The sequence below is a fragment of the Ixodes scapularis genome, unplaced genomic scaffold, assembly GCF_016920785.2.
Source record: "Ixodes scapularis isolate PalLabHiFi unplaced genomic scaffold, ASM1692078v2 PGA_scaffold0__279_contigs__length_252992795, whole genome shotgun sequence".
In the NCBI taxonomy this organism is placed as follows: Eukaryota; Metazoa; Arthropoda; class Arachnida; order Ixodida; family Ixodidae; genus Ixodes; species Ixodes scapularis.
The window spans coordinates 48,366,674-48,380,142 of record NW_024609835.1 but is presented as its reverse complement, the minus strand read 5'-3'; the positions used below and the strand labels follow the sequence as shown (position 1 = coordinate 48,380,142).

The following is a 13,469-nucleotide window of genomic DNA, read 5'->3' as shown; positions in this document are numbered from 1 at the left end:
AGCTAACAGTTGTACTGCAGTGGCTAAATTTACAATCTAGAACGGTAACAGTGTCGCTCTACGGAATCCCTGCTCGCTAATAAACTAAGGACTAATTTTGAATGCGCGGTTAGATTGCATTTTTAATGTGTGTTCGCGTTGTAGCGTTTCTTTGTCTTTTTTTTCGGTTTGGGGGGGGGGGGGGGGTGGGGGGGGGGGGGGGTCTATATCTTTGAATGTGCGGCTCTAACTTATTATGAAACAAACTATAGGTGTCGGACTTGTGGGAGTGTTTTTCAGGCCAGCATGCTCGCGCTTGTATGTTCCGCTTCGATCGCATGATAAAACCAAATACTTTACTGGTAGTGTATTTAGTGAAACAAAGCTTACCTTCTGCATATCTGCATAGCCATCAGTTCTCACGTGATTACACGCTTGTTTATCGTTATTTTTTCATTTCCCACTGCGATTCAGCTCGTGCTTTTTTGTGTGCTACATGTATTAGAGACGAAGGTAACCCAGAAGCATTCTATTTCGAGGATTACAAAAAAAAATATATATATATGCTACTTGCTACGTGTGCCACAATCAATACAAGATATTCTAAACTTCTCATGTGGCCGTTTGCGTGAGAAAACAATGTTGTTTGTCAAAAACAACTGCGATTGTATGGAATCACGTTCGAAAAACTCTTTCTGAGCACGCGACCGTTGGCATGCAGTGAATACTCATAATCGGCGCCGAGATGATTGGCAGCTGCCAGCAGGTGGAGTTTTCCGAACAACACATGAGTTAGAAAGTTTCCTTCTTTCTGTTGTAAGCACTCAGGAGTCAACTTACACCAAATCCGAGGGTAATAAAGTCATTCAAACATTGCGGCCTAAGCGGTGTATGTGTGCAAGCATTAGCTTTCGATGCACCCTTAACTTTCGAAACACTCAACGCTACAACGCTAGTGTAAAATTTAGCGCTCTTTCAGTCTTAATCAGCGCACCACGTGCGTGCCTATACGCACATGGTACGCTGATTCAGCGTACTACGTGCGTGTTTAAGCAACGTCAAACTCTACCCGTTTGCATTTTTTTCGTTTTTGAACACCACTACTTGCGCGCATAAATCAGTAATTGCATTTATCACTAAACTTGTATTAAAATTAATTCTTATCGTGTATTGCTGCGAGTTAATTTTTAACCTAGGCATTCCTTTATTGTGACTCCCGCACCAGTCCTACTTTGGGTTTACCAAACTCAATATATAAACCTGAGGGTCATTGTTGTGTTTTCCAGCCTCGTGTTTTTTGTTAAAATAAAAACCCAGCTACCTAAATGAGACACGTGATCCGCCCCCCCCCCCCCCCCCACCCCCTCCAAAAACAATTAATTTGTTTTGATTTTTGAGGTATTTAATTCCTCAAGCTAGAATATTGGAAACCCAAGTCTATCACGTCATCATGTTTTCCGGGAAATCCATAAAGAGCCATACACATGCAGGAAAAAAGGGCCGGCCCGTCATATAAATATGATGACATTGAAATATGTGTAATTTACCTCCGAAATCCCCGTGGGGTGCTAACGGCGCAAAGGCAATTTTCTTATTTTGCAACGCGTCGCTTGTTTTGTTGTGTCTGTTTCTCACCATTTGGCTCAGGACGATTTTCGCGTTTTGTTCTGTCCACATTTGCTATAGAATCGATTCGCCCAACCAGGGGGCGCTTCGAAATTGCGACGGTAGCGCCACCGCAGTACAACACATGGTCGTGTCGCGCCGGTCGTGCTCGTAGCGTTGCTTTGGCGTCGCAGGTATTTCGAGCGTACGGTGAAGATTTCGAGAAGGATAGAAAGCGTGCGAGAAATATTTCTCATGGTGAGTCAAGAAACGATAGAAAAGCTTCAATAACACGCATCTTCCACCGAGAAAGCGGTTGATTTCCCCGCCAACGAGTCGGGTCCGCATCGCAAGTACGGCCGTGCCGGCCGTGCGGCGTCTACGAGATAACTTTACAGGTGAGCGGCACTTGTTTAAATTTTGCGCTGTAATAACATTGTGCCTTAAAGATTACTGATCACAATGAACCACTGTTCTCGTGAGTCCTGTTAGACGACGTCGGGATACTATTTTTCGGTCGCTGAACCACCGGCAGACTACGTTCTCGCACTAGAGGCTACGAGTGGGATAGCTTTTCGGGCTCGCCCACGTCGAAGAAATATTAACGTGTCTGGGATCGTGCGGGCATAGGGTGATAATTCCGGGAAGAGATAAGTCCCCCGCGTACAGTTGAGCCTGCAGGTCCTCGCTGGGCTGGAGTCGCGGACCGGTGCGAGCATTGTGCCGACGCTCGTAATTTTATTAGTATTGTTGAACACGCGTCCTCATCAGCCTGCCTCAGCAGTAGGGAACTAAAACGCCAGGGCACGACCTGAACAAAGGCCTCGTAGATTTATTACCAGGTTTTCTTGTCCCACTTCACTGAGGCAGTAGGTTGCAGTTACTGGGGACCTGCTCCTGCTGATTAATGGTACTTTTTCTGCGAGTTTGAACAATAATGTGCCGCGAGATTCTGTTAGAAAGAGGGGCAAAACAGTTGAAAACGAAAAGAGGCTAGCCTAGACTAAATCTCCAGCATAAATGTCTGCTATGCATATGACTGCACATAATTTTAGTCGAATTTTCATGACAATGTTCAGTTGGATGGATTTATAAAAAAAACTTAATTTCTCTTTCAGGTTCAAGTTGTCCAGTCCACATGCAAGATTTTCAAATATTGGGTGGGGGCTTGATTCATACTTTACTGTGTGGGACATTTTAGGAGGAAAATGTTGGGTAGCAAAGAAAACACCAGTGACACATGATAGGTTGTCATTAGTAGAACAATTTTTATTTTCTGGAAAAATAATCCATGCCTGTCAGTGTTTCATTGCTGCTTCACTGAATAAAGTTTCTTTTGTGGCATGTTGGCATGTTTTCAAGCGTTTCCAGGAATGTACCGTATTTTCCGGGCTATGCTTTTAAAAATTAAAATTTTAGGCTGTGCGGACTATGCGGGATTTTTGTTTTTCAATATCGTTGATTATGACGAGACGGATTTTGTGAATGAAAGGGTATGTTAATGATAATTTATGTATAATACCAGCTTCTTTTTGCGCTAAGAAAGCAGACATTTCTCAAGGTGTGCTGTCTATGAGAGGATATTCGTGACAACTAAGCACCAGGTGCAGACGATGCACTGTATGTGTACAATGTAAGCAAAATCTATTTTTTACCCCAAATTTGCCCCTGTGAACTATAGTCTGGAAAATATGGTACAGCAGCATAATGCATCACTTTCAGAAATGTTTTGTTGACAGTGGAAACGATTTTTATTGAGTTTTGTCACAACCACGAGTAGGTAAACACACAACCTTGTGACAATATAAAAATTCTTCTCGTGCTCTTAACACGGTGACATTAGCGCAGACTCGAAGTATGGCTGGCAGGACACTTGCAGATGATGTACACATCTCGAGAAGCAAGGACTGTCCAAGAAATTGTAGGGCCGAGAACCCCGACTATTTCAGAGATCTTGCACAGCAGATCAGCTGTTCAAGATATTCCAGATCTCACGAAAGATGTCTCCCAGTTCGTGAGAAAGCAGTAGTCACCTAAGCTTATCCATCTTTAGCCAAGCTATATTGAATCTTGGGGTACAGACTAAACCAAAACGTGCAACTCGAAGACGAAAGAGACTACAGAAGTTGCCAATGAACTAACAATACTTTTAACTGGCTAAGAACCGGCCACACATAGAGAATGCAACATAGATGAGGAAAGGTCACCTGCATCTTCGAGCGAGGGAGTGAAAATTAATTTAAGTTAACTAAGAATCTTTCACGAGCAATTACAGGGTTGGTAGGTTTCCTGCAATTAGTCCTTATTAAACACCTCAGCTGGCATCTCGTCTAGTGACTTGTTGCAGGATGAGCCTCAGCGTTGTCCTTGCAGGTGTTCACGAAGTGCACGCTGCAGATCCTCGCTGACGTTGGCGGAATCAAAACTGAACCGCCCCCACTGAAAAATAAGTCAATAATATAAGATCTCTGGTGTGATCAGCAGAAAATCGACACGAAATAATAGAAACTGTTATTGTAAATTATTATGATTATGTAAACATAATCAGGCTTTCTTTTTATTTTAAAAAGAAAAGGGGGGGGGGGGGGGGGGCTGGCTGGTTGAGGCTGTTTGGAAGTGCATTCCTTGTGTGTGTTGTTTGGGAGGGGGGGGGGGATGCATGTGTATATTATAGCGTCGTACATGATGGCCATAAACAGCTAAAAAAAAACGGGAACAGCGATTAAGAAACACACGGCAGAAGAAAGCTGCAATCGCAACCCCCAAAAGCCCCTCCCCTAGCTAGAAGTGTTCTGACAAAGTCAGAACGGCAGGCAGGGCGTCTCTTGTGAACGGCCGATCTCCAGCACGTCTTCGTTGCCCTTCGTTGCGATGTGGCTGCACGTGAACGCGCGACGGTCGCGAGATAGAAACCCTGTCGACGGTTCGAAGCTAGTGCTGGAGGAACTGAAGCTTCTCCCTGCCGTTCTCACCCTGCCAGTGATTGTAGTTGAAATATTCGTGCCAAAGGGATCCAACATCGCGACCGAAGCCCCGTCAAACACCTCGAGGGAAGCGACAGACGCGCACAAAAATCAGATATTCCGTCACGCAGGCACTGCCAACTGACTTTCCCGCGTTCGGTAGTGATTCTGCTTCTATTCTGACACTAATTCTATTTAGTTTTTCCCGCGTATTTAGCAAAACTGATCTTCCAACGAACGAGAAACTTACTTTTGTCGGAGCACCGACGTGGTCCAGGCTTGGCGCCGTTCGAGTCTCGCACGGCTTTTCAGGGAAGCGGTAGAATTTTAAGGATCGACTACAACAACATCGGAGATGGTTGCTGCGATCAACGACGAAATATTCGTGCTAGCCGGGCTTTTATATCGTCTCTATCGCAATGAATGTTATATCCGACCGCCTACGACGGAGAAGCGAGGCGAAAAACAACGAGCCACTCGGACTCGGGCGTCCCGCCAGGGGCTGGAATGGCGCTGTAGTCGGCGGCGAAACTTGAGCGCTTCGGTCCTATAGACGCTTTCAGGCAGCTGTGCATGGGCGCCGCCATAACCGACCTTCAGTTTTTGTTTCCTCTTATTCCGTTCGCTTCACTTCATCATTGCGACAGCAGGACAGGTTACTGCCACTTTAGGTGCTACAGTGTCCTTCTCCCCAGCCAAGGCCGTTGTGGAGGCTTGTCAAAGTCCGCTTCAGTGGCTCGGCATCTCGGTAAGACAGGAGAAGGTCGGCTATGGCGGCTCAATCTGGCGCGCGCTGAAAGCGTCTATAAACGTGAGCTCGGAGCGTAGGCAACTGGTCCCCTTGAACGAGAACTGGCGCAGTTGTGCGCGTTCCAAAGAACGCTCGCGCTGTGAAAACGAAACAAAGGACCAAGGATGTAAATTTCAGGATATAGAAAAATACCCCACTGTATCGAAGCGCGACCACACGATTTATCTCATTGATGAACAGGTCTGGAAGGCGATCCCAACGCCATCTTTTGGTTCAGAATCACGCTAACCAAGGATGGGATCTTTCTAAAATTGTGTAATAATTGTTCCGCCAAAAAAAATTTAATAATTAATAATACTGACCGCCGAAAGTGAAAATGTAGAGCGGCAGACAAGAGTCTAAAGCCCCTTCATGTTTAAAAAGTAGCGCAAGGTGCGTCGATGCATGAGGCGCGTGCAACGCGCAGCCCTTGGGAAGATCAGGGCGGAACACCGCAGCATTGAGTTAGATTTGAGACGCCATGTTCTTCCCAGAAGTGGCGGACGGCACGTGTTTGCTCCAACAGAAGTGACGGTGCTCGACCGTCGCTACTGCGCAATATCAAATAGGATTACACCGGGTATTTGGGAGAAAAGAAATGCCGTTTTATCCAGACTTGTACGGTATAGTAATTATTACAAGCAGTCAAATTATTTGTAATCAATCACTTTTTAGAGCGCAGCTCTTAGGCGCCCATTTCCGGCTTGAGCGGCGTCGGCGTAACCGCTCGGTGCATTATGGGAAATGTCCCATAATGCAGCGCGCGGGGAGGAGGAGGAGGAGGAGGGGAGGGGAGACGCTTGAAGTATAAGGGGAGGAGGAGGTGAAGGAGGAGGAGGATGGGAGGAGGACGACGAGGAGGAGGAAAAGAAGGAAGGAGTGGAGGAGGAGTAGCAGGGAGGACGAGGAGGTGAGGAGGAGGAAGGAGGGGTATACCCTTCCCTCAGTACCCTTCCCTCCTCCTCCTCAAGAGCTGCGCTCTAATTCGGCGTTATAAACATCTGTCATTTTTAGTAGTTCTGTAATTATTTTATTACATTTATTAGGAAGTAATTACAAGAGCAATCTGATTATGTTTGGAAGTACTAAGATTACTTGTAACCGTTTTATTTTCCACTCTTTTCTAATGGCGCCCTCTCTTTGTAAAGGTTTCCTAACAAGGAATCCTTGAACCAAGTCTCCGACAGCAGAATGGCTTAGCGAGATTGGTGGATTCAAGAAATAACTAGTTTATAATTCGGTAATTTTTTGGTGAATTAATAGAGAGCTTTAGAGAACCGTTTTACACGTCCAATACGGTACGATGGGCCTACCGGTACGAAGTGCCCATATGCGAGTCTTCTGAGGTAGCGCATGCGCAGTTCGTGCCGGAGGGCCCATTGCACCGTATCAGATGTGCAAAAACGGTTCCCTAAAACTCCCTAGTGAACATTGCGAAATATCCACCTTTTCATTACCGACAAAAAATCTGTTGTTTCTTTAAGATATGAAGTAATCGGAAAATCAACGGTTACTTTATCAGGTAACATAAGATTTCTTTTTCTCTTAAGTAATCAAGTAATCTAATTGAATACCTATCAACCAAAAGTAATGGTTATTGTAGTCGATCTTTTTCCAGTAACGTGTGAAAGATTGGTTTTATCTCGCAGGCAAAATGAATTACGCTCTTCGCCGAACGCTCAAGACAGGTCGAAATGTAACGGAAAAAATGCTAACTTTGTAGGGTCGCTCTATAGACCTTTGCACCGCTTTTCACCCATGCGAAAAATGCTGAGTCACTGAGCTGTGGACGCATGCGCAGCATCTAGCTGGTATAGCGCACAGCAGAGTAACAGCTTATGCTCAGACGGCGTTCCACTTCTTAGCAGAAAAAAGATGGCAGCTCGCTGGAGGCGATCTTTTGCGAAGGTCTTTAATAGTCGCCGCCCGATCGGTCTATGCTTCACTTGTCTCCCAAGGAGTGACACAACACTACGAAAAGACAGCGAATGGGTGTACTGTTCTTCCCGGTTGCCCGTTCTCGAGAGCCGGTTGCAGTCCGGGCCCGCCAACCCTGGCTGTCGCACGTCGTTCAGAGGCCCGCAGTCGGAGTCCGTGTCCAGGCCTGTGGATCGCCCTACCCGCGCCAGCGCTGCGCATACGCTAACTGTTCCGGGCTATCAAAGCCCGAGTCTCGCTGCGGAACCACTCCACGATCGTCATGGCGTAGGTTACGGTATGGCCCGAGCTCTCCGTTTCCGGCGGCCCTGGTCGGAACCTCGCTGGTGGACCGCTCCGGAGATTCCCGTGGGTCAAACCGGCTCCACCGTTCCTACCCGGCCCTGCAGCCTCGCGCAGCACACACTGTCACGGCCAGCTCGTCTGTCCTCGGCCGACAGCTTGCTACATGCGCTCCCTCCCGTCGTCGTCCACCCTCGTCTCCCACAAGTTTCAGAACTTACAGTTGCCAAATAAAATTTGTAAGTCGTAAATTTTTATCGCGAGAATGGCGGCGAACAAAGCCCGCGAATATACTGAGATAAATTGCGTCTGCTGCCAGGAGCGGACCCCACTTTTTTTCTTAACAATTTTCGAAAATTGATTATAACTTTTTCAAGGCACTAGCAGCAAGATCTCCTGAGCGTTCGGCCAAACGTAGATTCTTCTTGCGGCAAGAAAGGACTATCTTTTTCTCTTAACAGCTAGCCTATCTGTACATTTTTACAGTAATAATATCTATACCGGGTGATATGTTTTATTCGAAACAGGTTTATTACAAAAAAACAATCCGTAAAAAATGCACTAATACGGTTTGTGAAGGAGAGTTATACTGCGAGGGGGGCATTATGTGGGTGGCTACTATATGCGATAAGTCGGCTAATTAATTAAAAGTTCTTAATTAACTTTTAAATTAATGAAAATAGGCATATCGTTCCAGTTAGAAACTTACTAAGCGTCCAATAAATCAACTCTTTTTAGAACGACTTGAAGCTCGTGGAAAATTCAGGGGCGTGCCAAAGCTGCCACTCGTGAAGCAGGCGCAAAGATAGCAGTGACGGAACGCGATAATGATCTAAGCATCCGCCTTCCACCGCTGGTAGCTGTACATATAAGCTATATACTTAAATCGAAACGATTCAATCCTAAAAGAGTGATGAAAATAATCCCTGGAGAAGGGGAACAAGAGGGACAAAGGGCAAACACAAATCTCCAAACACAGCTAGGTGACTGGTGCGCGACCGAAAAAATCCGCCTGGTCCGGGTACCTTAAAAAATTGCAAGCTTCACCCTTGTTGGTGTTAGACTGGTGTCAGCTGATAAAACCCGTTAGCTCTACTGATGTCTAACCCCTGGTTAGCTCAATTGGTAGAGCGCTCCACTTGTAGTGGAGAGGTCCGGGGTTCAATACCCGGACCAGGCGGATTTTTTCGGTCGCGCACCAGTCACCTAGCTGTGTTTGGAGATTTGTGTTTGTCCTTTGTCCCTCTTGTTCCCCTTCTCCGGGGATTATTTTCATCATTCTTGTCCAGCTCGCTTGCACCTTTGCATTTAATTGCATTCTAATTATAACCTTAAAAAATTGCAAGCTTCACCCTTGTTGGTGTTAGACTGGTGGCAGCTGATAAAACCCGTTTGCTCTACTGACGTCTAACCCCTGGTTAGCTCAGTTGGTAGAGCGCTCCACTTGTAATGGAGAGGTCCCGGGTTCGATACCCGGACCAGGCGGATTTTTTCGGTCGCGCACCTGTCACCTAGCTGTGTTTGGAGATTTGTGTTTGTCCTTTGTCCCTCTTGTTCCCCTTCTCCAGGGATTATTTTCATCATTCTTGTCCAGCTCGCTTGCACCTTTGCATTTAATTGCATTCTAATTATAACCTTAAAACATTGCAAGCTTCACCCTTGTTGGTGTTAGACTGGTGGCAGCTGATAAAACCCGTTTGCTCTACTGACGTCTAACCCCTGGTTAGTTCAGTTGGTAGAGCGCTCCACCAGTGATGGAGAGGTCCCGGGTTCGATACCCGGACCAGGCGGATTTTTTCGGTCGCGCACCAGTCACCTAGCTGTGTTTGGAGATTTTTGTTGGTCCTTTGTCCCTCTTGTTCCCCTTCTCCAGGGATTATTTTCATCATTACTGTCCAGCTCGCTTGCACCTTTGCATTTAATTGCATTCTAATTATAACCTAAAAGAGTTGCAGTTTATACCTTGACAGTGTGAAGATGAATGAACCTGTCTGTGTTTAACGCACGGCGCTCTTGATTTGTATACAGGAAGATATCCGAGAGGTGATGAAGCAATGCTTCGAAGAGAAATCTTGCTTGGGGCCTAACACGAAGGGTATAGTATAAATCGCCCCGAAAACAGTCCCCACAGCTGAACAAACTCCTGGTCAGCCGCATTTTTCTTTTTTTTAGTAGCTGTCTTTGGTAGTTTACAGCTCAACTGTGTTTGTGTTCGGATAGGCAGCTGCTCGGATGTTTGCGCGCGTTCGTTGTGGTGCTGGAGCTCGATCAGGGTTACAGAGTTGGGTCTCTGCTCACGCACTGACGATCCCAACTATTCAGTCGATTTCACATCAAGCCTGACCGCCGCCTAAGCCTGGATCTGATGGAGCCAGTCGAGGGGTCTAAAAGTGCATCGTCACGGCGCTCGTTGTCTTTGTTTGTTCGCTATGACCGGCTGAACCAATCGCGCGCCGGAGAAAGCTCGGGGTCGAGGCGAATTTTCTGTGCGTGATTGCTTTAGTCGGTCATATACACCAACACACTGTTTCCAAACAAGCCCGCGTTCGTCCACACCGGGTGTGGCCACTGCGCGTGTGCAGAGACCAGATTCGCGTGAGGCAAAGCATCTGCCATGCGCAGTGAACACAGCAGCGCCGCCGTAGTGTTCTGACGTCACAGATTCGAGTCGGTCCATAGGAGACGCGCAAAGGTGACGAGCGCCATTCAACGACGCCCCTTTTTTAACGTGAAACTTTCTTTGGCTAGTTCTCCGGATTTTGTGAAGCCGCTTCTCGTGAAGCCGTAGTCCGTGACGTCACTTAACTTCAGTTTCCCTGCACGATTTAGCGGGAAAATTGACGTCACGCGACCTCGACTTCAATTCTGTTTTTCGCGCTATATTTAGCGGCAAAACATACGTACCAAGACTTTGTGTCACGTGATCTATGCACAAATTCAGTTTCCCCGAGAGATATAGCGGGGGGAATTGACGTCACGTGACCTGATATCACGTGATGCTATAAGGATTTGCGATTGTAACACTATAAACCCTATAGCTCTCCAAAAAGAAAAGTAAGAGTCAACCAGTGGCAGTCCCGAAAGCTCCAGCATTGCTGCTCTATAATGACGGTGAAGGGAGATCATGCTCGGCCAAAACACAAGCACTTTCGTATTCGTGCTCGAAGGTGGTGTAACAAGACCGACGTCTTTTCCCCCTTCTGCTCTGTGCTTTCGTAGACGTTTCCTTCGTTCTGGAGTTCAGAGGCTGTGTAGCGCCGCCATTAGAGTGACGGGTTTGAGTCTGCACAGGGTGGGTAGACTGACTTTCGGAAAGGGTGTATTGCCTAACAGTTTGCCATACAGTTTTAAGCTGCTTGATTGTATAAGGCCGATAAGCGCCGTTACGATGCACGTTTTGGCGCGGCTTGATTTGCTAGATTGGAATGTGAAATGGAGTACGGTACATAAAGTAGCTGTTGAAGCTACAAGAAAGACTGACCAACACTTTTGCTAATATTTTTGTTTTTATTATAAAGAGTAGAAGTTGATTTCAGCCGAACGGATTTTATGCGGAAGCATCAATGTTGGCATTAGGTAGTTTTCGGTCTTAAATACTTGGCTGGAATAAAGAGGGAATAAAATTCTATGAGGTTGCAAATATTTTTCTTGGATCACAAAAAAAAAAGTGTCTCCGGTGATTGTTTTTTCTATTTAATTCAAACACATTTCCGGGAATGCCCAGGCTTTAGTTTCTCTGGAACGCAAATTATTCTCTCTTGCTTGAAAATAGTTTGTGAGAAAACGGCAAATGAAGGTGATCCTAAAACTCAAACGTTCAAAGCGCCCCGCCCTTTCCAGCGGAGTGACGTCACAAGTTGTATAATTTACAAGTCGAGCAGGCAGCCTAAAAAAACAACGTATTTCTCGTTTATAATTATTTCATTTTTCATTTTTTGATGGCGTGAGCGTAACCAGCACTTAGCGTGCACCATCAAACCTTTTTTAACCCGTTGGGGGAGAAGCAATGCTGTCCCCCTATTGTCCCATATTACAACATCTTACGTCATGTTTCCGGTGTTGCCAGTGGAGCCTCTCGTCCTCTCATACCAAATATAAATCTTCAATAACTTTGCTAAAAAAATACTTTTAATTTTGGTTATTAGTTCACATTTGTCTATTAATGTGTTGAACCAATTTCGAGCCAAATCAGTGACTACCAAAATTTCAATCAGCTTGTATGACAGGCTGGAATAAAATTTAGGACTGCATGATATATTATGAGGTTTCTTTGCATGCATCTAGTCCTGTAAGCGCGCACTTTTAAAAAGCGGGCGGGCAGGGGGGGAAAAGAAAAAAGAAAAGAATCACGTTGCTGCGTTCCTACGTACAAGAGGCGACATCTAGGAAGAGCGGACCGCTTTGAGGAAGCGCGCGGCGCAAGATCGATGGCCTCTGTTTCAAGAGCGTTTCGAAAGGTGGCAGCAGGTCCCGGGGCAATAAATCAACGTCAGTCCCTCTGTCGGCGGCCGTGAGAACTACTCGCCCCTGACGATGCGCACGCACCGCGCATCGTCCAAAATCTTTTCAATGCTTTGGGCGCTCTTTTTGGCAGAAGGAATAAATAGACAGCGTCATATTTTCAGTATAAATTATGCCTGCGCTGTAAAAAAAAAAAAAAAAAATAACCGAGTTACTTTTGTTTGTTTTTCGTGTGTAAAATGTAAAATTAAACCCGATTTTTTTAAAAAAAGTGTTGAACAAAAAAAAAATGTTATAACACTGTTAAGGCATGAACAGATTCAAAACAATGTACATGGATTAACCTGGACTCTTTTCCATTTAATCTATTTTTTTACGATGCATTCACTTTTACCCTTAGTCGCTCGCTTGCCTCACCATACTATCACAGTAAATATAGACCGCATTTATATGACGCCACTTGGAATTGAAAAACTGATTGATACCTCCATAACAAGTGTGCACCAGGGTCCAGAAAAGATATCAACAAAACTACTCAAATTAACCAAAACTGTCTCTAGCCTACTTTTTTGTAGGTTATTTCAACAGTGTATTGACTCTGGTCACGTACCCCTTGATTGGAAACATGCAAGAGTTGCTTCGATACACAAGGGTGGCGACAAAGACTGCCTCACTAATTACAGGCCTTTTTCTCTCACCAGTGTTGCAAGCAAGTTTTTTGAGCATGTGGTTTACTCTGAAATTATGAATGATATGTTTGATAACCACTTACCTTTTTGGAAACCAGCAAGGTTTCCGGAAATCTCTTTCTTGTGATACCCACCTTTTTTTTTTTTAATTTTCACCGATATCCACAAAAAACCTTCACGTTCGTAGAGAAACGCACTCCATTTTCATTAACTTTTCGAGGGTGTTTGATAAGGATCCTCATCAATGATTTATACTAAAACTATGCTCTACCAAATTGAAAAAACTCTAGTTAATTGGATAGCTAATTTTCTTTTAAACAGTACACAATCCGTCGTTTCAAACAATAGCTGCTTGTCCTCAATAGTAGTAAAATCGGGGGTACCACATGAAACCGTGCTGGGTTTTTTGTTATCTCTATTTTATGTCAATGATCTGCCGACCCACATCAACTCGACAATTAGGCTGTATGCTGACGATTGTGTCGTTTAATCAAAGTTAACAAATCACTCGGAGTCTGAGCAACTCCAAGCTGATCTAAACCATATTGAATCCTGGTGTGAAAGGTGGCAAATTCAAATGAATGGAAACAAAAACAAACATATGTCCTTTACTATCAGAAAAAAAAAGCACAACACACTTTTGTTATTACCTTACCGGTAACGTCATAGAAAAAAGTACCCACCTATAAGTATATTGAGCTTCATCTAACCAGCAATCTCTGCTGGGAATGTCAAATAACTCACATTATCAGCAAAGCTAGC

General features: G+C 45.2%; 1 non-coding gene across 1 annotated transcript; it reads left to right on the top strand.

Moving 5' to 3' along the window:
* Positions 1-9,274: 9,274 nt before the first annotated feature.
* On the top strand, positions 9,275-9,347 carry Trnat-agu. The gene has a single exon. It is a non-coding gene; the product is annotated as a tRNA-Thr (tRNA).
* The last annotated feature ends 4,122 nt before the right edge of the window (positions 9,348-13,469 follow it).